We start from the raw sequence: 24883 nt of genomic DNA, 5'->3' as shown, positions 1-24883 counted from the left end.
GCCAGTAAACAAATAACTGTATTGGAACACCCTCCCTCCACGCCCCCCCTCACCTGATCTGGCCCCCAATGACTTTTAACCCGAAGATAAAGGAAATATTGAAAGAAAGACATTTTGATGATATTTAGGACATCAGGGTAATACAACGACAGCTCTGATGGCCATTCCAGAAAAAGAGTCCCAAAATTGCTTTAAAGGGTGGACGAGGCACTGGTGTCGGTTCACAGCTTCTTAAAGGGGAGGACTTTGAAGGTGATCATAGTGATATTCAGCAATGAGCTATGTAGCACTTTTTCTAGGATGAGTTCGCGAACTTAATTGTCTGACCTTGTAATTGATTGATAGATATTAGGCATTCACATATTTGAAAAAAAAAAAAAGTAATGAGTGACTTGGAATTTTTCCAGGAAATATTTTGTTTATGTTTTAGTTGTAAAAAATCAAGTACAAAAGAAGCCAGACACAAAAGGTCACTTACTGTATTATTTCACTTATATGAAATACCCAGAATAGGTAAAGCCATAGAGATGGAAAGCCGATTGTTGGTTCCCAGGGGCTGGGCAGAGGGGAGTGAAGAATAACTGCTTAATGGCTAATGGGCTTAATTTTGGGGCGATGGAAATGTTTGGGAATTAGTTAGAGGTGCTAATTCACAACATGGTGAATATACTGGATGCCACAGAATTGTTAACTTTAAAATGGTTAATTTTGTGTGATGGGAATTTCACCTCAACAAAACATAGATAGCGTATTAAAAAATAAAATATTGAAGGGTACAAACACGGTTCCAGTGCAAAGCAGTTCTCCCTCCTGCTCGGACCTTCAGTCTTCCAAACAGGAGGCATCTTCTGCTGGCTTCTTACTGACACTCCCAGGCCAGACCCTCATCTTCCGCTTTTAATGGAGGCCACTGAGTATGGCCTTTTTCTACTTAGACTGGAGATTTTTCCTATCAGCACATAAAAATCTACATTATTCCTTTTCAAAACTACATAGTCAAAGGAATTGTTTGCTCCATTCTTTAAAGTTGGGGTATGTTTTATCTCACCATTCTAAATAAACTGTTTTTCCTTGGGGTCATGCCCCTACTGTGACAAGCTGCTTATTTTGTGCCTAAGTTGGTATTGTTGGGTAAATTAGTTGGGTCTTTATGAGCAGGTTTAAGCCTAAGAATCAGCTTCCTTTTCATGAGTCGTTTCTTAGACTCAGAAATGATGATTGAATTAGGCAAATGCCTTTTATCACAAGAGGATGAAAAAAAAGCAACCTGATTTAATTAATTGATAGTCAATAAGCTGGTGAATTCATTCCTTAGCTATGATTCGACCCATAACTCCATTATTGACGAATGTGTTTTATTTTCCCCCAGAGAAGGCAAATGTGAAATCACTAACTGCGGAGCAACTCTACAGGGATGACTGTGGGGCCCTCTGTCTCCCAGCGTGCGAACCATTAATATACAGTAATGTCTGTAAACAGAGATTGCTTTATGGAAGCCGGACAAGACCTCTATTCATGTTCAAGTCAAACAAATCACACATGCGAAAACCTCCCCGTATCATGGCCGCATAAGTAGACATGCGTAGAGCAATCATGATTTTTGGCATAGTAACTTGCCAGTTCAGCAGTAGCTAAATGACAGTTCTCGACCTTGAAATGGAAAGATTGGGGAGAAGCAGAGGGGTTGCCTTTGCACCCCTTTTGTGAACGTGTGTGTAAGGAATGGTAGGTAAGTCGGAGGCGTTCTCGTTGGGAGTAGGATTCTGTGTTGATGACGATTTGGCACCAAGTCTAAACATCCATTCATTATGGAAAGGAGAGAGAGACAAGCAGAAGAAGGAACAGTGTCCACTACCAACCCCTGGGCCCATGTCAGAGCTGGACCCACTGTAAGGATTTGCGTCAGGAAACCGAGAGTGCAAAGTAATGGGCCTTTTAGTTCAAAGTTTGGGATTTTAATTCAAAGTTTGCAATGTGTGTGGTACTTATGTGATCTTTGGTGAGGTCAACAAAAAATAATTCTTTCTCTCCATGTGTATTATCTTATGGGTAATATCCTACATCAAAAATCTTTAGCTCTGAAAATTTAGAGTTATAAATGCAGAAGGTAAAGAAAACAAGTTCAGTAAGGAATAAAATGAAGAGTAAAATTTCCTTTTGTCTAAAGTGATTATCAACAGGTTTTTCTTCTTTTTTTTTTTCTTACATTCTTTTAGAAAAATTAGGTGTGTGAGTGATTTACTTCAATTTGTGTTCACAAATTGGATTATGTAAATTGTACTCTGCCTTCCTATTTGTGGTTGTGTCATAGACAGCTCTTTATACCCACACTTAAGGTCCAAGTCATTCTTCACTGATGTGGATGACACCATCGTATTTATTCAACTTCTCCCTCTTGAATGGCCTTTAAGTAGCTTTTCAGTGTTTGTTCTTGTAGAGGATGCTACCGAGAATATGTTTTTACATACCTATTACACATTTTTGCCAGTTTAGTCATAAAGTAAATACTCAGGGTGGCATGTGTAGGTCAAAGTTATGTATGTTATACTTTTCTCATTTCCAAGTAATTTTCCACTGGCGTCCATTATTATGCTGATCTGATAGGTGAAATATGGTCTCTTTTTAACTCCATTTCTTTAATTAAAAGTGAGATTCAGGGCTGGCCGAGTGGCGCGTTGGTTAAGAGCTGGCTTGGGATGCCAGAGGGCCCCGGTTCGGATCCCACATATGAGGGCCAGTGACACTGCCCTCTACAGCTAAGATGCTGAACAACAGCTCAACCTGGAGCTGGGCTGCTGGGAGTCGCCGGTGACGGTGTAGGCTGCAGCCCCTGCTGCAGTGGGTTGCCATGGGCTACTGTGTGTAGCCAGCAGCTGCCGTGAGTGGTCATCTAGAAGCTGGCAACTGATGAAGCAGAGTGCAATGATGGTGCCAACTTGGGCCAGTGATCTAGCCTGTGTGTGAATTTGGGCCAGTGAAAGTCCTCCACAACTAGACTGAAGAACAAAAGGACAGCAACTTGTCTGTTCCCCTTCCCCCAATTCCCCAGCACTGTTCCCATCCCCCAATTCCCCAATTAAAAAAAAAATCTTTAAAAAAACAGTGAAATTCAGTGTCTTCAAACGTTTAGTGATAGTTCTTTCTGTGAAGTATCTGTTCACATCCTTTGCTTTTTTTTATTGTAGTTTCTATTGATTTTTCATTGTCAATTAGTGATATTTATTCTTCATTACATATAATGAGGATAATTATTCCCAATGTATTCACTTTTACTTTGCTTATGGTTTTTTTTCCATATAGAAATCCAGTTTTTGTGTAGTTAGATCTTCATGACTTCTTTATTTTTGAGGTTTGCTTTGAAAGGTCTTCTTCTTGGGCTATAAATAATTTTGTCATTTTTTTTTCTAGTAAAGTCGTAGTTTTACCCTTAGGCATTGTTTGGAAACAAGCCTGACTGTTCCCACCTGTGCAGCTTCTGTCCCAACCCTACTTACTGAAGGACGCGTCTTTCTACAGTTGTTTGCAGATACTCGTTATAAGTATTGTGAGATGTCTACATGGAAGACCCCATGGGGTAGAGGGTTTTTGCAAGAGCTTTGCTTGGACTTACGTGGGCTGCCACTGACCAGCTACCTGGCCACCTGCCTGACCGTTTAACCTGTGTCCCCTTCCGTGAGGGCAGCTCTCGTGTAGGGCCTGTGCTTTGTCCAGGACTGCACTTGCCACCGGGCTGAGATCAGTGACTGTCACCCTCAGAAAACGTGTGTATCAGGGTGGGGTTGGTACCCTCCTTGCTTCTCTCATTGCTTCTTCCAGGCCAGCACCCCATCTTCCTCCTCAAACGCCCCCTGCTCCCTGGGAAGCAGCCGTCCCACCCCCATCTCTACTCCTTCTTTGGGTCTCTTGCAGGTCCCCAGGCCCTCCTCCACAGTCACTGAAAATTGGATCCACCAATACACTGCCGTCCTCCCTGTCACTGAGGTCACCCTTTCCACATCTGCACAGGAGGTCGTTCCAAAACCAGGGTCCCGCCGTTTCTTCCTTGACCTCCCCTCCAGTGACCTTGCCTTCTGTCTTCCTTCAGCTGCCCATCCCGGATGACACCCGATTATTCTGACACCCGGACACCCAGCATCCACTCTGATCACCGCCTCCCTCACTGCAGCGAATCCTTTAGAAGGAAGTCGTTCCCCTTGGCACCCTCAGCCGTGCTTCCCTGTTAGTGTTCGCTGCCACCCTATGTGCCCACTCACCTCCTTCTGGAATGTGGTCTGTTCTCCTCCTTTCATTGTCACCCAGCAAAACCCAGCTTTGGCCGAGTCCCGTGTTGCCCCTGGGCCGCTGGTGGGCTGGCGGGAGTGCGGGCCGGTCCCCTCCTGCCCTGTGTCTGACCACAGTGCTGGCTCAGCAGGGTCCAGCCGCCCTGCCGCGCCCCCCTGGCTTCCAGAAGCCACGCCCCCCAGGTTCGTTCCCACGCCCTGGCAGCCCCTTCTGTGTGTCTGTCTGCCGGCTGGAGGCCCCTGGCTGATGCCCCGCTCTTGTCCCCGCCCTTTGACACCATGCCCAGGTCTGCTCTTTCAGGGTCCTGCCTGGTAAATCATGGAGACACTGATGGTCCTCATTTTGTGTCGCTAGATCACCCCCAGGAGCCATAACAGTGTGTGACAAGTTTCATCTTGTTTGGTGCAGTCAGTCGGGTGTGAGCTGTGGTTGAGAGAAGGTGTGTTTTGAAGTGTGCGGTAAATCCTCCTCCATCGTGACAACACTCCGTGTCACACATCGCTTCTCGATATGTACACATACATATGTATGTATGCGTCTGTGTGTATGTATATGTATATATATTATGCACACGTGCAGATTACAAAGCTTTTAAAGTTTTGAGTGGTTATCCCTAACCTTATTTTTTTCTTAAGCCTTGTTATTTTAGTGATTCCAGCTGTTTTTAGTTGGGTGAATTAGTTTAACAAGGAACAATTTTACCTATAATGCACTAACAGGACTCATTTATATACTGAATGTACATACAATCGGTGAAAGAAATAAGTGAGTAGAACAATTTCTGTAATGCATATTTTGCACCAGGTTGGCTTTCTCAGGTGATTCCAGACAATTGAGTTTTTTGTTTATACTTGATGTTGCATCCTTGTTTGTATAAAGGAGTGGATTAATTAAATTATATTCAAATGAAATTGAAATCACCAAAGGAGCACATTCTTAGGAAACTAGAAGCCTTACCTGAAACTTTGGTTTCAAGTGACAAACAGTAGTGTTTTTCAGTTTGTTTTGTTTTGAATCAGCAGATGATGTGTGGGTGTAAAGATTCCTCCACGGTCTTACCTTGAGAGCAGGACCACGTCTTATCCATCTTTGCATCTCTCTTCCCAGTCTGTCAGAAGGTGGGAGGAGTGCAAGAGAAGGCTGACAAATGGATGAATATTTACTAGGTGTTTCTGCTAAAACCCAATCCTTGCATTATGGTGCTCCACGGAACCGCACCCTAAAAATAGCAGGGTTTGTGGGGCGGTGTCAGGGCAGGGACTGAGCACTCAGAGGCTGTGCAGCTTCCTAGGCAGAGCACTTCTAAGCGCAGTGCTTGATACGTGGACAGGTGAGCCACTGCTGAGGCAGCCACAAGGCACAGTAAACATACGAGTGTAAAAACCAGCTGTGAAGCACTGCAGCACTGCTGTCCACGCCTGTGTATGCTTCTGAGGCTCCCTGACAGTGGGGCTCCGGAAAGGTGGGGACAGGGGACTCTGCAACCTGCCAACCGCCTGGAAGCCACATGGGCTCAAGACACACCCTCTGCGTGCAGCCTCTGTATAAATCTTTTTATAATGCAGCTAAAAACGTCTCCTGTTGCCAGTGCACTGGCTGAGAAGAGAGCTTGTATTTCCTGCTGAAGATTATAATTCTATTTACTGGCTCTTACCTGGGAGAAATGGCAGGAACACGGGGTAAAAGAGACTGCATTGTATTGCCTTTTGTTTGGAGGGTCTGGGTTTATTGCTAAGTAAAGGCAGAAAATAGACTTGCAAAAAACAGGACCACATTTTCTGGAGTTGGCACCTCGAGGCTTTCCAGGACTGATGGGGGGTATGGAGGCAGCTTTCGGCAGGCGAGGGGACTTGCTTGAGCAGGTGACTTTGTGGGAGGGTTAGGATTCTCAGACTTGACATTGAGGGTCTGGACTTGAGCAGCCTGTGCTAAGCATCGCAGAATTCACTTCCTCAGGCTGCGTGTGGGCAGACTTCTGAAAGCAGTGAGGACGGAATAGCTACCAAGGAGATCAGTGGGTTTATCTAGCTGGACCTAGCTCATGTCTGCCCAGATCTAAGCCCTTGCTTCTCTCTAATGCCCTGCTTGGAAGCGACTAGAAAGACAGAATTGATTTTGTTCTTTCCTGCCTGGCCAGAGACACCTAAAAATAAGGGCGGTTCAGACACTGGGGTGGCGTTCCTGACCAGCAGCCGTCCCTGAGAAAAGAAAGAGTTTCAGAAATTCTGGGGTTATCCTGCCTTATGCTTTAAAAAAAAAAATTTTTTTTTTAGTTCATATGTTTCTTCTTAAAGAATAGTTTCATTGAGATATAATCCTTGTAGTATAGAAGCCACCACTTCAAGGTGTGCAGTTCAGTGGTTTTCAGTATCCTGACAGCTGTACGAGCACCATCACCATCTGATTCCAGAGCATTGCAGTACTCTTCCAAACGGCCTGTGTCCATAGCAGTCACTCCTTACCTCCTCACCCCGAGGCCCCGGAAAACACTAGCCTGCTTTCTCTCTCTGTGGATTTGCCTGTTCTGGACGTTTCACAGACATGGTTTCGCGCCCTTGGCGGCCTTTCGTCCCCAGCTCTTTCACTTAGCGTGATGTCCTCCCAGCCCACCCATGCTGTGGCATGCGTCAGTACGTCCTTCCGTTCATGGCCAGCTCCACTGCCATGTTTTGTTACACATTCACCAGTCGGTGGGCATTTGAGTCGTTGCCACTTTTCGGCTGTTTTGAATAATGCTGCTGCCCAGGTGTTCCCGTCCTTGTGTTGGTGCAGACGTTTGTTTCGTTTCTCTTGGGCATACACCTAGATGTGGTATTGCTGGGTCACAGGGTACCTCTATGGCTAACACTTCGTGGAACTGCCAAACCGGTTCCTAAAGCAGCTGCACCCCTCCTCACCCCCAGCCGCCACAGCAAGGGTTCAGAGTGCTCCATGCCCTCGCCGCCCCTTGTTATCATTTGGGCCATCCTGGTGGCTGTGAAGTGGTATGTCATTGTGGTTTTGGTTTGCGTTTCCCTAACTGAATATTCTTGTTGAGCACTTGATTACGTGCTTACTGGACATTATCTTTTCTGGAAAAGTGCCTAGTCCACTCTTTGGCCCGCTTTGAATTTGGGTTATCTGTCTTTTTATTGTTGAGTTGTATGTGTTCTTTATATAATGTAGATACAAGGTCCTTATGATTTGTTTGTACTTTTCCTATTCTGCGGGCTATCTTTTACTTTATTGATGGTGTTTTTGACATGAAAAATTGTAAATTTTATGGATTCCCAATACATCTGTTTTGTAGTTGTATGTGCTTTTGGTGAACTAGCTAAGAAACTGGTACCTAATCGAGGTTACAGGGATTTGCTGCTATGTTTTCTTCCGAGTTTCACATTTAGGTCTATGATCCATTTTGAGTTCATAGTTGTGAAATGTGTAAGGTCTGTGATGAGGTTCATTTTTTGAATGTTAGCACCATTAGTTGAAAGGACCATCATTTACCCTTTGAATTGTCATGACTCTCTTGTCAAAAACCAGTTAACCATCAATGTATGGGTATATTTCTGGACTGTTAATTCTAATCCATTCGTTTGTATGTCTGTCCTTATGCTAGTGTCACACTATCTTGATTAGTAGTTGTTTTTGTTTTGTTTTGTTTTGTTTTTGGTATTTTTTTGACATCAGGAAGTTCCACTCCTCCAGTTTTGCTTTTGGTTCCCTTGGCTGTTCAGAGGTTCTCTTGCAAGGCTCTTTGGCTATTCAAAGCCTCGTAGATTTCTATGTGCATTTTAGGGTCAGTTTGTCAATTTCTGCAAAAAAATGAAGTTGGGATTTTACTAGAGGTTGCACTAAATCTGCAGACAAATCTGGGAGTACTGCTGTCTGGACAATATTGTCTTCCAGTCCACGAGCACAGATCTTCCTATTTATTTAGGCCTTTAGTTTCTTGAAATGATGTTTTGGTAGTTTTCAGTGTACGTCTTACACATCATGTAAAACATTTACTTACACATACTTTATTCTTTTTGATGCTATTCTAAAGTGGATCTCTTCTAAGAGCATACGTACTTTTTATCCATTCTACCAATTTCTGCCTTTTGACTGGAGTGTTTAGACCATTCAGTGTAATTACTGATAAGGTAGAATTTGTCTGCCATTTTGCTGTTTGTTTCCTATGGACCTTATGTCTTTTGTGTTCTTTATTCCTCCATTTGCCTTCTTTTATATTAAATAGTTTCTAGTATAGCAGTTTAATTCTGTTGTTTATTTTATTGTACACTTTTGAGTTATCTTCTTAGTGGTTGCCCTGGGGGTTACAATGAACATAATCTTGCCTTATTTTTGAGCTTCTCTATGGACCTGAACCTGTCTTTGTAGGAGTTCCACTGGGCCAACCTGAATGGCTGGGGTCCGAATGGGAGGCCCAGGGACAACTGGGTATCTGAGAATTGTCTGTGTCGGTGGATTTATCTTTTAACTTTTTGGTGGAATTTGGTTATTTATACAGTAAGCTTCTGCTCTTCTCCAATGAACTATGATACTTTCCCAATGTTTGCTCTGATAAGATTCTAGTTATACCAGCAGCCTCCCTTGTGGCTGGGAGATTTGAGCGGTCCATGCTGGGCCGATCCTAAGTCAGCACGATGGACTTTGCCGCCCTTCCCCCTTCAGCCTGCTCTCTAAGCTCCCATGTCCTTCTGTTTCCCAGGTGCCGAGCACCCTGCTGAGAGGGGTATGCTCCGGCCCCCCAGGTGTGGCGGGACCCTGGTGCCAGAGACCTCCCGTTTCTCCGGATGAGGAGAAGAGCCAGCTGAGCCCTCACCAGCTCACCAGGATTTGGCCAGAAGACAGTTCCTCTCCTCCCCACACGACTTCTGAGAGGTAACTTTGAATTTGGAAAGTGAAGACTTGCAGACCTTAATGTATGTCTTTGAGTGGAATCTCAGGCATTGGTGGGAAAGGCTGCAGGCCGGCCTCGGTGGGTTTTTCTGTGCCACTAAGTCACACCATGGAAGCCGTCGCCTAGTATGCTTTCCCTGAAGGAATTTGAAGAATGCTCCTTAACATGTTATAGTGACTGTTATAGTGATCAGTTCTTCACAAAGATTCCCACACGGGTCCTCATTTACTGCGTTTCACGACCTTGTGAGGTCGAGTTGCCAGTCTCATTTCGTAGAGCAGCAGACAGGGTTAGAAGATGAACAGAATGCGTTCAGGGCCTCACTGAACCTTTCATTTGCTGAGAACATATGGGCTGAGCTCCTGGCCATGCCATGCGCTCTTCTAACTTAGGACACACGGTAACCACAGTGTCCCCTGCTCTCATGGGGACTCCAGGTCGTGGGGTGTGAGTTGGGGGTAGCGGTGGGGACAGGCACGGAGAGACAGACGGCATAAATTGACAGCATGAAGAAGTAAGTTATGTGTTTTGTTCCAAGCCGTCAGTTGTGGAAAAAGGAAAAAGCAGACCAAGTTTGGAAGGCTGGGGCAGGTTGTCATTTTAAATGGAATGGTCGTGGAGGTCTCATTAAAAAGGTGACACATTTGAGTGTGGAGTTAAGGCGTTGTGGGAAATGCTACTTAGTGTCTGGAGCAAGGGTATAGTACATGGAACCAAAGGTTGGTGCAAAAGCCCGGAGCCCAGTCTGTATGCACGCCAGCATGTTGGAGGGACCCCAGAGGCAGGGAGGCAGGAGGGGGGCCAGCTGAGAGCAGTGAATCCTGGGGAGGGGTCGGGGGTAGCAGGACCCTGACCACCAGGGGGAATTCTGGGATTTCTGATGGAAGTCAGTGCAGGGTGTTAGGCAGAGGGGACAAGCTTTGCATTCCATGTTCATACGCTCAGTCTGGCCTCTGTGTTGATAACAGAGAGTTGGGGTGGAGGAGGAGGGTTGACCAGAACATCGCAGAGGCCACCAGAGAAGCCCACTGTGGTAATTCAGATGATGATGGTGGCTTGCCCCCCTGGTAGCCATGGAAGTAGTGACAAGTGGTCCCATTCTGGATGTATTTTGAAGATTGAGCCCTTGTACTGTCCTGGCAGAATGGGCGTGGTGTGAGAGGGAGGGGAGGGCCTGTACTGATGGCAAGGAGTTTAGCTTGGGTAACTAGGTGGTGTTGGTGACAGCTTTGTCTAGTTCAGATGGGGAAGTCTGCAGGTGGAGGAGGTTTGGCGCAAAAAGAGATTAGAAGTTCAGTTTGAACATGTTGAGTTTGAGATTGTTAGACACCCACATGGAGATGCTGAGTGGGCAGTTATATCGAGATCTGAGAGCTGAAGGCGGTCGTCTGAGCTGGAGATAGTGTGGGAGTCTTCGGCCGATCGTTGGTATTTAAAGGAACAAGACCACCTGCGATCCCAGCGGGAGAAACGTTGGAAGGATTGGACCCTGAGACAGCCCAGCATCATGAGGTCCAGAGGAAGAGGCAGCAGCGGAAACCGAAAGGGAATGACCAGAAGTGTAGGGAAAACCAGGAGTGTGGCATCTTGGAAGCCCCGTGAAATCATTTCCAAAGGGCCGCGTGAGGCGCTGCCTTCGGTGTGCTGATGGGCCAGGAGAGATGACGACCGAGAGTTGCCTCTTGGATTGGTGCCCTACATGTCATTGGTGGTTTTGGTCAAAATGGTGAAATGCCATGTGACTCTGGTGGCCGTGGCAGCAAAAGCCCTAGTGGAGTGGAGGGAAGGCTGGAGCGGAGGAGGCAGACGGAGACAGAGGTTGTCGACAGCTGTGCAGGGCCTTACTGCAAAGGGGAGCACAACATGGGGCTGGGTCCGCTGGGGTCAGTAAGGCCAAGAGGATTCGTGGGGAGAATTCGTGTTGAGAATCGGTATGTTTATATGCTGACGGGAACGGAAAATTGATAATGTAGGACCGAGAGTTGCTGAGGTCGTTTCTTGAGTAGGAGAGGGGTGCATTTGTGTACAAGTGGGGTAATTTGCAACAGGGGGACGCCTGCTGGGGATGGGCCGGGACTGATATGTGGGTGCCGGCGTGGAGGCACTCTGAGGAGAAGGCTGCAGTTTTCTTCTGTTTTTTGAGGGGAAACAGAAAACAGAGTCGCCAGCTGATGCCATGGCAGAGGAGGGATTGGCAGTTTGGGGAGACAAGGGAAGGAGTGAGGGGTCCTCTGGAAAGTGGGACTTGCAGAGTGGTCACCTGGAGGCATTAGGCGCCCCTGGCAGCTCGTGGCCACAGCCTGAAGGCCCGGATCAGTGTGAGTGTGTGTTTCTCTAGACACCTCAGATGGGGAGTTGAAGGCACGTAGTAGGCCAAGCACCGAATTATCCTTTGGCTGAGCAGAGAGGGACAAAGTGAGAGGGTGGCATTAAATGACAGCGTACGCAGGACAGAGATGGCACCGGTCACATGGAGATTAAGATGGTGACATGAGGAGAGAGGACATCAGGGGTGAGGAGGCGATCGGACGGCTGGTGGATCGGAGGTGCAGAGGGGTTGGCGCTGTCCGCTCCGGGTCGCTGCAGGAAGAGGCTGGAGAGACGGAGGTGCTGGCAGAGGCTGAGCGTGGACCTGGCACTGCGGTCCTGCCCTTGGCTCAGCTCCTCGTCACCCTGAGTGCTTCTCACCTCTGCCCTTTGAAAGGACCAGCTTGAGAAATCTTCCTGAACCCCTGACCCGTGCTCACGGTACCAGTGCGCCCCTTTGGTGATGCTGGGAACATATTGCCGATCTGTGACTGACACATCCCTTCGCTGAGGCAGATGGCAGTCTGCAGCCTTCTCACCACTGTGCCCAGGGAGGAGGGCTGGGAACGTTGGTATCAGACATTGGAGGCTGTTGCTCCCTTCTTCATGTGCCTCGGAAACTAAGTGTACTGCTACCTTTTTTTTTTTTTTTAATGTTAACTTGAACATTTTAAGGTTACTCCCTCTTTGTCTGCAGTGCACTTACTTAGGCAGAAAGCACAGCCCCCTCAGGTGGGAGGGAACACTAAACCCTGGCACATGTGCCGTCCGGCCCAGTGGGCTGGGCATTCCTGCTGCGTCTGCCCACGCCGAGTCCCCGGACGGTCCCTCTGGGATTCTGTCTCCAGCAAATTCCAAGAACTGAAATGGCTCATGGTTACAAAAGATTCATGTGGAAGAGGCCAAAATACCAGAAAATGACATTCCAGCACAAGCACAGATATTTTTAAATGCTTAGGAGTTATAAAGAGAATCAGTCTTCGTGGAATTGAAACCACCCCCAAGTCACACTCCTGGGACTGAAGGAGCTGAATCTGAAAGATGGTTTTGTTTTGTTTTGTTTTCTTCAAGTGGAGAATGTCATCAGTTAAAAAAAAACAAAACTCTTGGGTGGAGAAACTTTCGTGGGGCCTTGGCCTTGGTCGGGTGCTGGGGCCGGCCGGCGTCTGGAGAGCTGTAGCCGTGGTGGCTGCCCAGGGCCACTGCGCCCCTGGCTGGTGAAGCTTTAGAGCAAAGGTCGTTCAAAACACTAACTAGAATCGAAAATATCAGCATCCTGCTTTCGTTCTCGTGGTTTCAGAGTGGCTGAGGTGGCTGAACAGTATTTTTAGAAATGGAAACACTTAACGATGCTGTTCTGAGGTGCCCTGTGTGGCCGAAGGTCCTGTTAGAATAACTCCGAGCGGCCACAGCTTCCACATTTATCTCAAGAAAGCTGCGGTGTCTTAGTTTTCAGTTTTCGGTTCCTTTTCTGTTTGTTTTGAGACCTTGGGTCATTTTTATGTGTGTGCGGTCCTCTAGGCTTCACGGTCAAGTCTTTGGCCAGGTTCTTGGTGTTGTCACGTGCCAATTTCGAGTGGCGTAACAGCTACAGACAAAGAAAAGAGCGTGCTGTTAGTTCTCCAGGACAGGGTGGCTTCCTCCAGACGGATTGAGCAGTAGAAATTTAATGAGCGTCTGTTCTAACGCAAGGACTGGGAGGGGGAGAAGAGGAAACGGGGCAGGTTTCTGCTTTTCTATTTTTCTTTGTCTAATGTTAACAAGCGGAGGGTGTGAAGCTGCAGTTACCAATAAACTTGGGCACAGCACAGAGCAAAACCGAGGGGCTGAGAGTTGGGTACTGAGTACGAGGGGGCCCCTCCCAGCTAAGCCGTTTTTGAGCTGCAGTGGACAGAAAAGAGATGTGAAGATGGTACTGGAAGCCACTCGTGCTGGACCCTTAGTGTTTGGATTTAAGCCTCTCTGGTGGCTGGTGGAGAACCATTAACGTGTGAAAGGGAGTGACAGGGTTAAAACAAAATAAACATGTTTTGGACCCATTTATTGGGCACTGTTGTGCTTCCAATATGAAGAGAAGACTAAAAGCAGGGAAAAGAGTCGAGGCAAAGTTTCATCATGCGGCTTAACAAATTTAAGGAATTTTCCCCTCTGATTATAAAAATATAGTACTTTTTTGGTTGTACCCAAAGCCAAACAACAAAGCTTCATAGACACGTTTACCAAAGGAATCTCATGCCTCCTATCATTCTTAGAGTTCCATGAATAACTTCTGATTTTAGCTACATTTTACACCGCTAGCTTCAATACCAATGAGGAAACCATTAGTATCTGGTCTTTATAGCTTGTTATAAAACAGATAACATACTCCAGTTACCGCAATCTCATTTTAATCCTGACTTTACTGATTTTAACAATTGATTTTATGTGTGTCCCATGATTTCTTTCTCAATGTTATAAAGAGTACCCCTGTCTGTCTGTCTGTCTGTATACCTACCTACCTATCTACACACTTATTTCAATTTAAAAATAAGGTGAAACCTTTTCTGATAGAAAGGAGGTCTCATTGGCAGGTTGATTTGACAGTGAAACTGTCTTTATCTCAATTATTGGACTGAGCTAAATATGCAAATCATATGGATAGACATAATTGAGGCATTCGAATAAAATCATGTGTTAAGATATTATATACGGAATGGTGCATTGAAATCACGACTTTTTCAAGTTATTTCTGAGTATATGCGTTTAAGCAAGGTGCCTTCTAAGAAAAAGCAGTAAATACAATTAAGCTATTTCTAGAGTCCTAGTCCATCTCTTGGTGTACTATCCAGAAATTGGGGCTTGGATGACTGATATCTTGGTAACACGTTCTCGTGAGGGTCCAGCAATTTCCAAAGGTTTTCTTTTGTGAAAAGATCCACTGATGAAATTGTCGGCTGATCACTAAAACTAGTTTTTATTTTATTTCTATGTGTTTTTTTTTGGCATATTAATGGAAGAACTGCGAAGAGTTGAGTTTCATTTTTACAAAACACCATCTGGTCTCATCTATGTGCTTATGTGAACAAGTGAGTCAAGTTGTTGCATATGTAACAATGAAAATTGGAGCAAAATTGTGATCTTGAACTGGACCTTATAAATGTAGGTGACATTTATCTGTAGACCCCCAAGCTTCAGGAGGAAATAGTCCAAGTCTTTTTTTTCTTTGAGAAATGCTAATTAGTTTTATTAACTTTTTGTCTAGCTTGTTTGAGGTGTGAACCAATTTGTAATATAAAGTGTACAGTTCCACAGCTACGCGAGACCGTGCAGTATCTACCTTTGCCTGGCTTGTCTCACTGAGCGTAATGCCCTCTGGGCACATGCATGTTGTTGAAAATGGCAGGACTCCCTTCTTGTTCAAGGCTGATAATCATTATATATGTATATCTCACATTCTCTTTATCCGTTCATCTGTCAGTGGACACATAGGTTGTTTCCATACCTTAGCTGTGAATAATGCTGCAGTGAACATGGGGGCGCAGATATCTCTGAGATACTAGTTACTCAAACATTAGTTACTGGTTAAGAACTAAAAGCAAATGAAATAAATGATCAGCTGCAGCCTCCTGGGACCTGAGGACAGGGGAAAGGTGGTTGGTGTGTGTATGTGTGTTGCACCCATGCTGAACCATGAAACCACAGAAGATGCAAATAAGATACCAGGAAGCACCTTGCCCACAGCTGTGAAGAGGGCTGGGCGTCCCATGGCCATGCATGTTTTGTCTTGAGAAGGAAGATTCTGATTACAGGGAGGGCTGTAGGAATTTGGAGGATTTAGCTAAGGGATGTACTCCATCCCAGCATGGAGAGAAAGCAGTTTGGTTTTAATCTCAGCCTCCTGAAGCCATTGTCTAAAGGTCCAGGGAGAGATGCAGTAACTTAAGATAGCTGCTAACTGTGTTAGCTGTCATTTGCATATCAGTTTGGCGTTTATAAATGAACCTCTGCCTGCACCGCCATCTCATTAGTTTACACAGCTCTCCTGTGATTGTAGCTATTGTTCTTCCTGTCATCCAGGTAAGGAAGCTAAGACTGAAAATGCCTTATGCAAGACCATGCAACTGGAAATAGGTGGAGATGCAACAAACCCAGGATGCCCCGTGTCCAGGGCTCATGACCTTTCTGCCTGATAAAGAAGGCCTTGGGGGGACTCTTAGCACCAGGAAATCAGGAAGGATTAGGAAATCTTGGAAAACGTCTTGGTTTCAAATGGAAGTTATTTAGGATTGCAAGACATACGCGGGATCCCGACGGGCCGGTGGTCGGTGGGGGCGGGACGGGGTCCTCTCTGGATGTTGGGGTTTTGGAAGAACCCCTTGAAGGGGTATTGGCTGGTGCTTTATGGGTACCTAAATATATCTTGAGCCCTTGCAATAACTGTGCCCAATTATGGGAGGTGCCATATCCATATATTTATAGATGAGGGATTATTTGCAGAGTTGAGGGGCACCACCGTGAAGTCCGTTAATGGACGGGGTTGGTGTGGGGCATCTGCGCCTGGACGTGTAGGTCATGCAGGTGACCACACAGCACTTGGTGACCTTGTTCTGGATCCTCTTGGCCCAATTCGAGTTCAACGCTGGTACAAGCTGAAGGGGACACCGTGAGGGGAATCTTTACACCGGTGCCCCAGAAAGAAAATCTGCCATCTGGGGTTTGGAAAAATCGGAATGAAGACCGTGCTGTGATTTCTTCGCTGTGTAAGTAAGTGCCCTGAATGTGAGGAGTAACGAGAAACAGGGCATTTTGTATATCCATTGTGCCAAAATAGGAAAAAATCGTATGTCATCATCTTTGAAGAGGAACTAGGCTGGGGGAAGCATTTCACAGTATCTTTTTTTTTTTTTATCAAAAAACTTCCAATAGAATAGAGAGTAAGTCAAAAGCACATGGTGTGAGGAAGGTCCTTCTTCTTTTATAGGACAAGACATGAAGGATGTCCTCTGTATTGAAAGGGTCATGGAATCAGTAGGCCTTAAGAGCTGGGTCAGTTCTGCTCTGATGACAGCAGCTCTCTCCTAAGTCTCAGTCTTTAGCCGCCTCACCTTTTCTCACTCTGATGTTTGGCTGCACTTGGGCTTTTGCGCTTCTATAGAAATTTTAGAGTTAGTTTATGAAACAGCAACAGCAAACAATAAAAATGACAACAAAACCTGTTGGTCATTTGCTTGGATGGTATTAGTAAATCTAGGTCAATTTAGAAAGAATTGACTTTCGATATTGAGTCCTGTTACCTATATAACATTGTATCACTACCCATATATTTGCCTTTACAGATGGTTTTTGGTAAAGCTTTATAGTTTTCTGTATGTAGGTCTTAGCTCCTCCTCTGTATACTCGTAGATACAGACAGCATATGTTTGTTTGTTCTTAGGCACCTTAGTTTTGGGGTGCCTTAGGAGATGGCTTCTTTACTTGGGTATAAAAATGTAATTGACACTTGTGTATTGATCTTACCTCCAGCCACTTTATTAAATGTTTAGTATTTGTCATATTTTGTTTATAAATCCCCCTACATTTAAAAAGTTCGTTTGTGAATAATTAAAGTACTGTTTCTTTCTTGTCAAGTCTTATATATTTTTTTCTTGTTTTCCTGTTTGAGTTAGGGCCTATTGAATCGAGCAATGGAAGATATCCTTTTCTCGTTCCTGATCTTTATAAGGAGTGTTCTAATTTGACTAAGAATGATGTTTGCTGTCACTTTCTTCCAAATGTTTTTCATTAGGTTAAGGAAGTTCCTTTATAGATCTGGCAGAGTTGTGGTTTATGTTTTTAATCATAAATGCATGTTGAATTTTATAGAAGGTTGTTTTGCATCTATTAGGATAGCCCATATAATCTCCACTGTTTCCCTCTTACTATCTTATATTATATGTATGGATTAGCCCAGTGGTAAACGCCCTTGTACTCCTTGGATAAATCTAGCTTGTTCAACTTTTTTTTTCTCTCTCTTCTAAATATACATCTGATGAACATCTGGGCTCTCTTTGCTCATATCTTGTTTTAAATTTTTGTTTCTTTACTCATGTGTGAGGTTGGTCTGAATTTTTCCTTTAACTGCTTTTGTTTGATTTAGAGGGAGTCTTTTTTTTTTTTCTATTTTCATTTTTTTTTCTTGTTTCTTGCAAAATTTTGGGTGGGATTTGAGTTATCTGCTCTTGAAATTTTGGTAGTACTTAGCTGAAAACAAGACCTAGTGATTTCCTTGTTGGAAGATTTCTATCCAGTTTTTCTAGGCTTTTAAAATTATTTGAACCATTTCTTTTTGAGTCAGCTTTCTTTAATCACATTTTTCCAGGAATATATTTATTCATTGCTTCCTTTCTACATTACAAGTTAAAATTAGCATGAAATTATTCATTTAGTTGCAAACCTCTGCTGTTTCACTACAAATATAGTTTATTTGGGCCATACTTTTTTCTTCCTGACCAGAGAGTGTTTGTCTTTTTATTACTTTCAAAGAAAAACACTTGATTTTGTTGACTCTTTATTTTAACTTTATTTTGTTTATTTATTTTTGTTTTTTGTCTGTCATAGGTATTTTCTTCTACTCTGTTTATTCTGCAGTTGCTTTTCTAGCTTCTTAAGCTAGAGACAGCTCAATAATTTTCGACTTTTTTAATGTAAGCATTTAAGATTATGAGTTTCCCTCTTAGTATTGCTTTAATGGCATCTTGTAGGTTTTGTTAAATAATATTCTCATTATCCTTTAGTTCTACACATTTTTATAGTTCTATATTTTCTTCTAAGCCTGTGTTATTGATAAAGTCTTTTACAATTTTCAAACATGGGGAATCTTTTCATTATTGATGTCTATCTTAGTTGCATTGATGTCAGAACACATAATCCATGTAATACCAATTATTTAAAATTTGCTAAGTAATTTTTTATGTTCCTGTGTAATGTCAGTTTTTATACCTGTTCTGTGTATTTTTGAGAAGATTGTGAATTCTCAGCTGGGTGATTATGAGATTTACATTATTAAATTTAGATTGTTAATAGTGCTTTTCATATCTCCTAGATTTTTACTAATGTATATTTGCTATATTAAGCAATGTATAGTCAATTTCCTCACTGTGATGGTATATTTGCCATTTTTTCAGTAACAATATCATTTTTGTTTTTTATATTTTGAAGCTATTTGATGTATACAAACGTAGAATTATTATAACTTCTTAAAGACTTGGACCTTTTATTTTCTTATAGTTACCATTTTTTTTCTCTAGTTATGTTTTTTGCTTTCAATTCTGTTTTGTCTGACTCAAGCTTTCTTTTGGTTGGCATTTTCCTAAATCACCTTTCTCTATCCTTTGACTTACAACTTACAGTGTCATTTGGTTTTATGTATCTCTCTCGCTTTTTAAAACTCAGTTTTAATGTTCTTTTTTTTTTGGCAATCAAATTTAACCCATTTATTTCTTATGATCTTTAATAAAGTTGGATTTTTTTCTCCCAATTATTTTTAAACTTTTTTTTTTTTTTTTTTTACTTTTTCTAAAGTACATCTTTGTTTCTTTGTGTTCTTATTCCATTTTTCTCGCTTCCAACTGGCAGATATACGTTCTGCTTCTCTTAGTGGCTACTGCTAAATTTTTACCATGTATACGTTAAGTCTAAAATAAAAATCTTCACCTCTCAGTTCTCAAAATCCACAAAAGCCTTAGAACACCATAATTCACTTAGGCTTGTAAACTAGGTGTGCTGATCTGTTTGTTTAGTTCAATGTTTTAACTGGGCTTTAGTTATTGTCCAGGGTGAGCGACCTTTCTAGGATCTAATTCACCATATTGAGAGAAGCAGGTGTCTCCCATTTGTGTTTCAAAGTTGTTGTGTCTTTGTTGCTACTGAGGATATGCATGTTCTTGGATTCTATGCCCATTTCAGTATTGGGGGCCTCACAGGGTGATGGCCCCTTCCCTGCTTGGAAGATTTTCCCGGCTGCTGTGCAGATCGTCAGCGAAGTGTGTGCTGCAAGTGTGACTGCAAACAAGTGTTCGCTGGTCAGTTTGGACTAGATGAATGATCCAAATTTCACCTGTGTGTAAACGAGGGACTCCTTCATTAAACAAACACATAGAGCTTAACAATGTGGAAAGTAGTTATTATCAGGATGGTAGTCTAGATTTTTTTTTCATTTTATCTTTTCATTTTACCCTTATTTTCTATAATCGATCAACAGTTATAAAGAGACACCATCCTCCCCCACTCCCGCCACAAAAGATAAAAGAGATCAGTAGTGTATTTATTTTAAAAAGAGACCTCCTTGTCCCGTGTTTTCCTCAGTGACTTGAAATTCTGGGACACATGGGGTTTCATCGTCAGATGTGTGTTAGGTGTCTGTGGCACTGGCCCAGACCCTATCAGGGCAACACGGATGTGTCTTGATAGAGAATTGTAGACATTCTGCTTATGGGAAATCATGGTGCTGATATAATACAACGGTTTCCAAATGATTTTGGGGAGGTGCTGGTGCAGTGACCCTTTCTTCAAAGAAGTCTTATGAAAGCCAATGTCTTAAAAATAAATAGAAATGGAATTCAGCCGAGACTCAGATTGGGACAACCTTTGGAAACCTGTGGCCCACACCAGCTTGGCCCCCAGGTGAAGTCAGAGCACCACTGAGCCCACAAAAGCGTCCTTTCTGCTTAACCCCCACATTTCATCAGAAACTGGAAGCCACAAGGGGTCTCGGGCTGGCCGGTGGCTGGATCGGAGCTCAGCCTTCACAGCCCCTTCCAGCCTTTCCTGCCACCAGCACCTCACTTCCACGTCGGGTCGAGTGGCTGCTTCAGTTAGGAAGACAAGCAGTTAGGAACCGATTCGCACTTTTCCACTTTTAATTATTTCCCTTTAATCAGATCATGTCTAGACAGTTTGCTTGCGTTGCCCCAATCTGCCAGCCAGGTTTGTCTTCTTAAGCTCCAGCCCTGGGTCTGCTGCCGCAGCCCTTGAAGGTCTCCCAGACCGTGGAAAAGCCCGTCGAGTGTCTGGTAACAGGCTATGATGACAAAAAGCCTGGTTTTAGTCTCGGCCTTCCGTTTGCTTCAGGCCCTTTGCTGGTCTCCTCACTGTCGGTCACAGAGGGATCGATTCAAGCAGACAGACCACATGCTATTTCTGTGCTGTAAATTTCCACAGCATCTTCCCCGTCCCGCGCTCCAACCACACGCTGGAATAAAAAGCGTGTTTGCAGCTATAATCAGCACACTTAAATACTAGTTATATTCTGAATGAGTACAAAATCTGTACAGCTCTGGGCTCCGAAAGCAGCTCTAAAAATATCACATGGCCATGGCCGTGGCCATGGGCACCTGGGACCTTTGACAGTAAGGTGATCCCTCCAAACCTTTTTAGGACGTATGGGGTATTCCAGAATAGCCCAGATTCCATGTTGAGGGGCGTCTGATTCACAGAGGGTTGTGTCTGACAGCCAGGAGTCTTGGCTGCCGACTGGCAGATTCCTTCCTTGTTTCTGCTTTTCTGGGATAAGACACCCAGTAAAAGCCGTTTCCTTCTGGTGAGCTCCTGAGGACGCCACCTCGTTTAATTGCCTTGGTGTTCTCTGTGTCTGGCACATGGTAGGTACCAGACATAGTAGGGAGGCAGCTGCACTGGAGACTCAGGGGGGTTTTGAGTGGAAGGGGTCTCCAGGCCCCTGCCCTGTGTGGTCATGTGTACGCCCGCTGCTTTGGTGTTTCATGTGTCTACGCCGTCTCCTTGATTCCCGTGACCGCCCTGTGAGAAGCAGGGCGATTGTCCTTGACCCCCAGCTGACAGGTGATGGCACTGAGGCTCCCAGGAGTCGTGCGATTGCCCAAGAGCTCGTGAATGTAACTTGCAGCTGGGTCTTGCGTCTGGGTCTCCTGGATCTTAGAGATTCCTTTCATTACACTACTGACTCCAGGAAGAGGTGTGATCAAACAATATGGTCAATGTTTAAATAAAAAATAAAATGTATTACACTAAAAAACACATTGCCATTAATCCCCCTCAAAATACCCCCCCCTCGCTTTGAACACACTTATCCCATCGTTCTTGCCACTTTCTGAAGCAGCTCTGGAAGTCCTCTTTCGTGTCTTTACTTCGTCCTCCATCGTGACAATGCTTCATGTCACGCATCGCTTCTGGTACGGCAATTTCTGTCAAATAAAAACATTACGGTGTGTCCTCATCCACCTTATTCACTGGACCTGACACCGTGCGACTTCTGGCTCTTCCCCAAAGTCAAAATGATTCAGGACATTGAGGCAGCCAGGTCAGTGCAACTAAAGACACTCACGAAAGAGGACTTCCAGAACTGCTTCAGAAAGTTGACTTTTTAGGGAGGGTGCAGCTCATAGTGGCCCATGTGGGGATTGAACCGGCAACATTGGTGTTATCAGCACAATGCTCTAACCAACTGAGCTAACCAGTCCCCACCAATAATTTTTTAAATTTAAACATTGATCGTATTTTTTATCACACCTTGTATATCCTTGAAGACGCTGTGTTTTAATGACCTGGTGCCTGGGGGCATCGCTCAATGTCACCCTTCTGGAAGGCTCTGTGGTTTATAGTCCCTCCCTTACACATTCTCTGAAGCCTTCACGACATGGACACACGACGGAAGTCACGGAGGCCACCTCCGAATTCTTACTCATCTGCACAACACTCGAACTGGTCTGTCCACCCCTTATGCTCAGTCAGTCTGTGGCTCCTGACTGAGCCACAGCCTCCTCTACTCTTGGGCCCCTAGCATACATGTGGCTGAAGTCCAGGGGACAGCTGCTTACGGGCCACTCCCTCCCCTCGGTCAGGCGTCTGCAGGGAGCCTGTCCTGAGAGCCAGTCTGCTGGGAAGCCGGTCCGCTGTGCCCCGCACACGCATCTGTTGGAGCCGCTTCTCTCCGCCCTGCAATCACGGATGCACTCAGCTGCGACTGGACTGTGAGCTCCGCGGGGAAGGCCCTGCGCCTACTGGGACTTAGTGAGAGCCTGCAGGTTAAAATGCACTGAGGACATGTTCTGTGGGTGAAGGACCTGCATTTTGCAAACTCCCTTTTGCGTTCCGTTATGTGTGGTGCACAGCATGGCTGCTTGGAAGGAGGTAGCTGAGAGGAGGCAGCTTGACGCTGGGACTCCTCAGGGAGCCTGGCCTACCCGCTGGCCACCTTGGCATGGGTGGCCCTGGGACCAAAGGATGTAATGAGCAGAGAGTGCTGCGGAGGCCTCGGGGGCCTGGGGTCCTGTGTCGTCGTCTGTTCCGGGCGGCCCCAAGCAGCTTTGCAGTCTCTTACACAGAGCTGGTCCTCCGCAGTACTTATGGGGTTGCATAGCACTGTGATGTCTCTAAATCCGTAGCTGTCAGGGCCTTGTAGTTCGGGGCCTCGTCTTCAGAGAACACCTGAAGGCATGTGCTGGGAGTTACTTCTATAAATGCTTTCATTTTAAGTTAAAGAAACGTCCTTATTTCTTCCAGCTCTTTTCTAATCTTTGAGCTGTAGATCACCTGTGGGTTCTGTGGGCATCTCTGCCCTCGCTTCCACCACCTCATCCCAGTTTGTCTGTTTCTAGAAACCCAGTATTGAGTTCTCAGCTTTTCTCCTGGAGGCTGCAGCTGAGGCCACCTGATCTTGGACGTGCCCGTTCGGTAGTGACAGACTGGGGTCGGGGAGACAGGGTGAAGTTCCAGGAAGCATGTGGGTCACCGGAGGGCTTGTGTCCCATTGCTCTGGAAGGTGACAGATGGACACACACAGCAGTCTTGTGGAATGGCTGTCATCACGGCTACCACGGGGGACCAGGCACACTCCTTCCCAGGAAGCTGGAACCCGCTCACCATCCGCCTTGCCCGGCAATCCCGTTTGCTGGTCCACTGCTCTGTACTGCTGCTTCCTGGGAAAAGATCCAGAACAAGAAAAGGAAGAGTTTAAGGCCAAACCCAGATAACCCCCTCAGTGCTGTGACAGTGACAGCACAGGCAGACAGACACAGAGGACATGTCTTTTCACAGAAGAAAAGCTTTCCCCTCAGCTACCGTATTTCCCCAAAATAACACCTAGCCTGAGAAGAAGCCATAGCACGATTCCTCCAGGATATGGAGGGCACAGGATATGGAGGGCACGCACCCCTCACATGAGGGTTTTATGGCCTGTTTCAGGGAGAAGGGTGCCTTTTCCACAAACTCCTTCAACTTAAAATATTCAGTATGCCAAGGTGCCATATTTTCGCACCTAAAATCATGCGAGGTCTTAGTTTCCGCCTAGGTCTTATTTTCGGGGAAACAGGGTATCACCCAGTCTGGGAGAACACATACACATAAAAGTTGTATGTTAGGTAGAGCAGTCTATTAAAAAGAAAGTTCCAGACCCAATGGCGTAGTGACCCGTAGACTTCTCAGCATGCACCTTGAGAAGCTGACCCGGGTGACCCACTTATGCGGTGGCCCGTGGAGCTCCACATCCCTCAGGGGAATTGCGAAGGTCAGGCTGTGACTCCCGCCCTCAGCCCATTATGTGGCCGTCTCTTTCCTGAATCACGGTGGCAAGTTCCTGGGACTTTGCTGTGGCCGTTTTGTGCGAAGCCCACGCCTCCAGGCCCACGATCCTGGGAATGTCCGTGTGGCCATGATGGACTTCCCAGGGGGTCCTGGGCTGGCCGCTCTGCTGGCCAGGCCTTGTTCTGTGAATCTGGGCAGGAGGATGCTGAGGGGGTTTGGCCGGGCACCTTGGTGCAGGTGGTGACAGCCACAGGGTTCCAGTCCGTGTTCCAGACACCACGGCAGAAGCGACCGTGGAGGGCAGGTGTTTCCACTTTTTTTGGAAGAATTCCCCACCCCGCCAAATCAGACATTGAGCGTGATCTGAGCTGGCTTAGAGGACAGGACCGTCTTCCCTTCTACCCCGAATCTCCATGCAGCTCTGGGGGCCCCTTCCCGGTCCTAGGCCGGTGTGCTGGCACAGACGTGGGGCCCACGGCCTGACACACGTGTGTGCGTGCAACATGACGTAGGCGGCCGGGCTGTGCTCCTCCTGCCCTTGGTCCACACGCCAGGGCTCACTGTGGGCATTTGACCAGCTCCTCTGACCTTCACAGGCATTAATTTGGGCAGCCCTGGAGCCCCGTGGACTGGCTGGAAGGGTCATAGCTGTCAGCACCCAGGACAGTGAAGGATGACCGCCCCACTGACTGCTTCTTAAAAGCACTTGCATTAGGATGTGATGTGTTTACATTAAATATTAGGCAGATTTAGTTTTTTTTTCTTTTAGAGTAATTTTACAAGCCCCTCCCCCTTCAGGTTGGTGCTGACCCTGTAATGAGCTGCCTGATGCATTTAGACAGCCAGCATTTGCTGGGATGCTGTGTCCAGCCCCGGCATTTTGCACTGATGACC

General features: G+C 45.5%; 1 long non-coding RNA gene across 1 annotated transcript in view; it reads left to right on the top strand.

The window, feature by feature from the left end:
* LOC109384719 (uncharacterized) overlaps positions 1–24883 on the top strand; it is a 65066-nt gene that overhangs the window by 24857 nt on the left and 15326 nt on the right. The window contains exon 2 of the long non-coding RNA XR_002124475.1: positions 8975–9147. This is a non-coding gene — a long non-coding RNA (uncharacterized LOC109384719). The remainder of the gene's footprint in view (positions 1–8974; positions 9148–24883) is intronic.

This window comes from Hipposideros armiger, unplaced genomic scaffold (assembly GCF_001890085.2).
Source record: "Hipposideros armiger isolate ML-2016 unplaced genomic scaffold, ASM189008v1 scaffold_100, whole genome shotgun sequence".
NCBI lineage: Eukaryota > Metazoa > Chordata > Mammalia > Chiroptera > Hipposideridae > Hipposideros > Hipposideros armiger.
The sequence above is the reverse complement of the archived record's forward strand: the minus strand, read 5'-3'. Positions and strand labels throughout refer to the sequence as shown.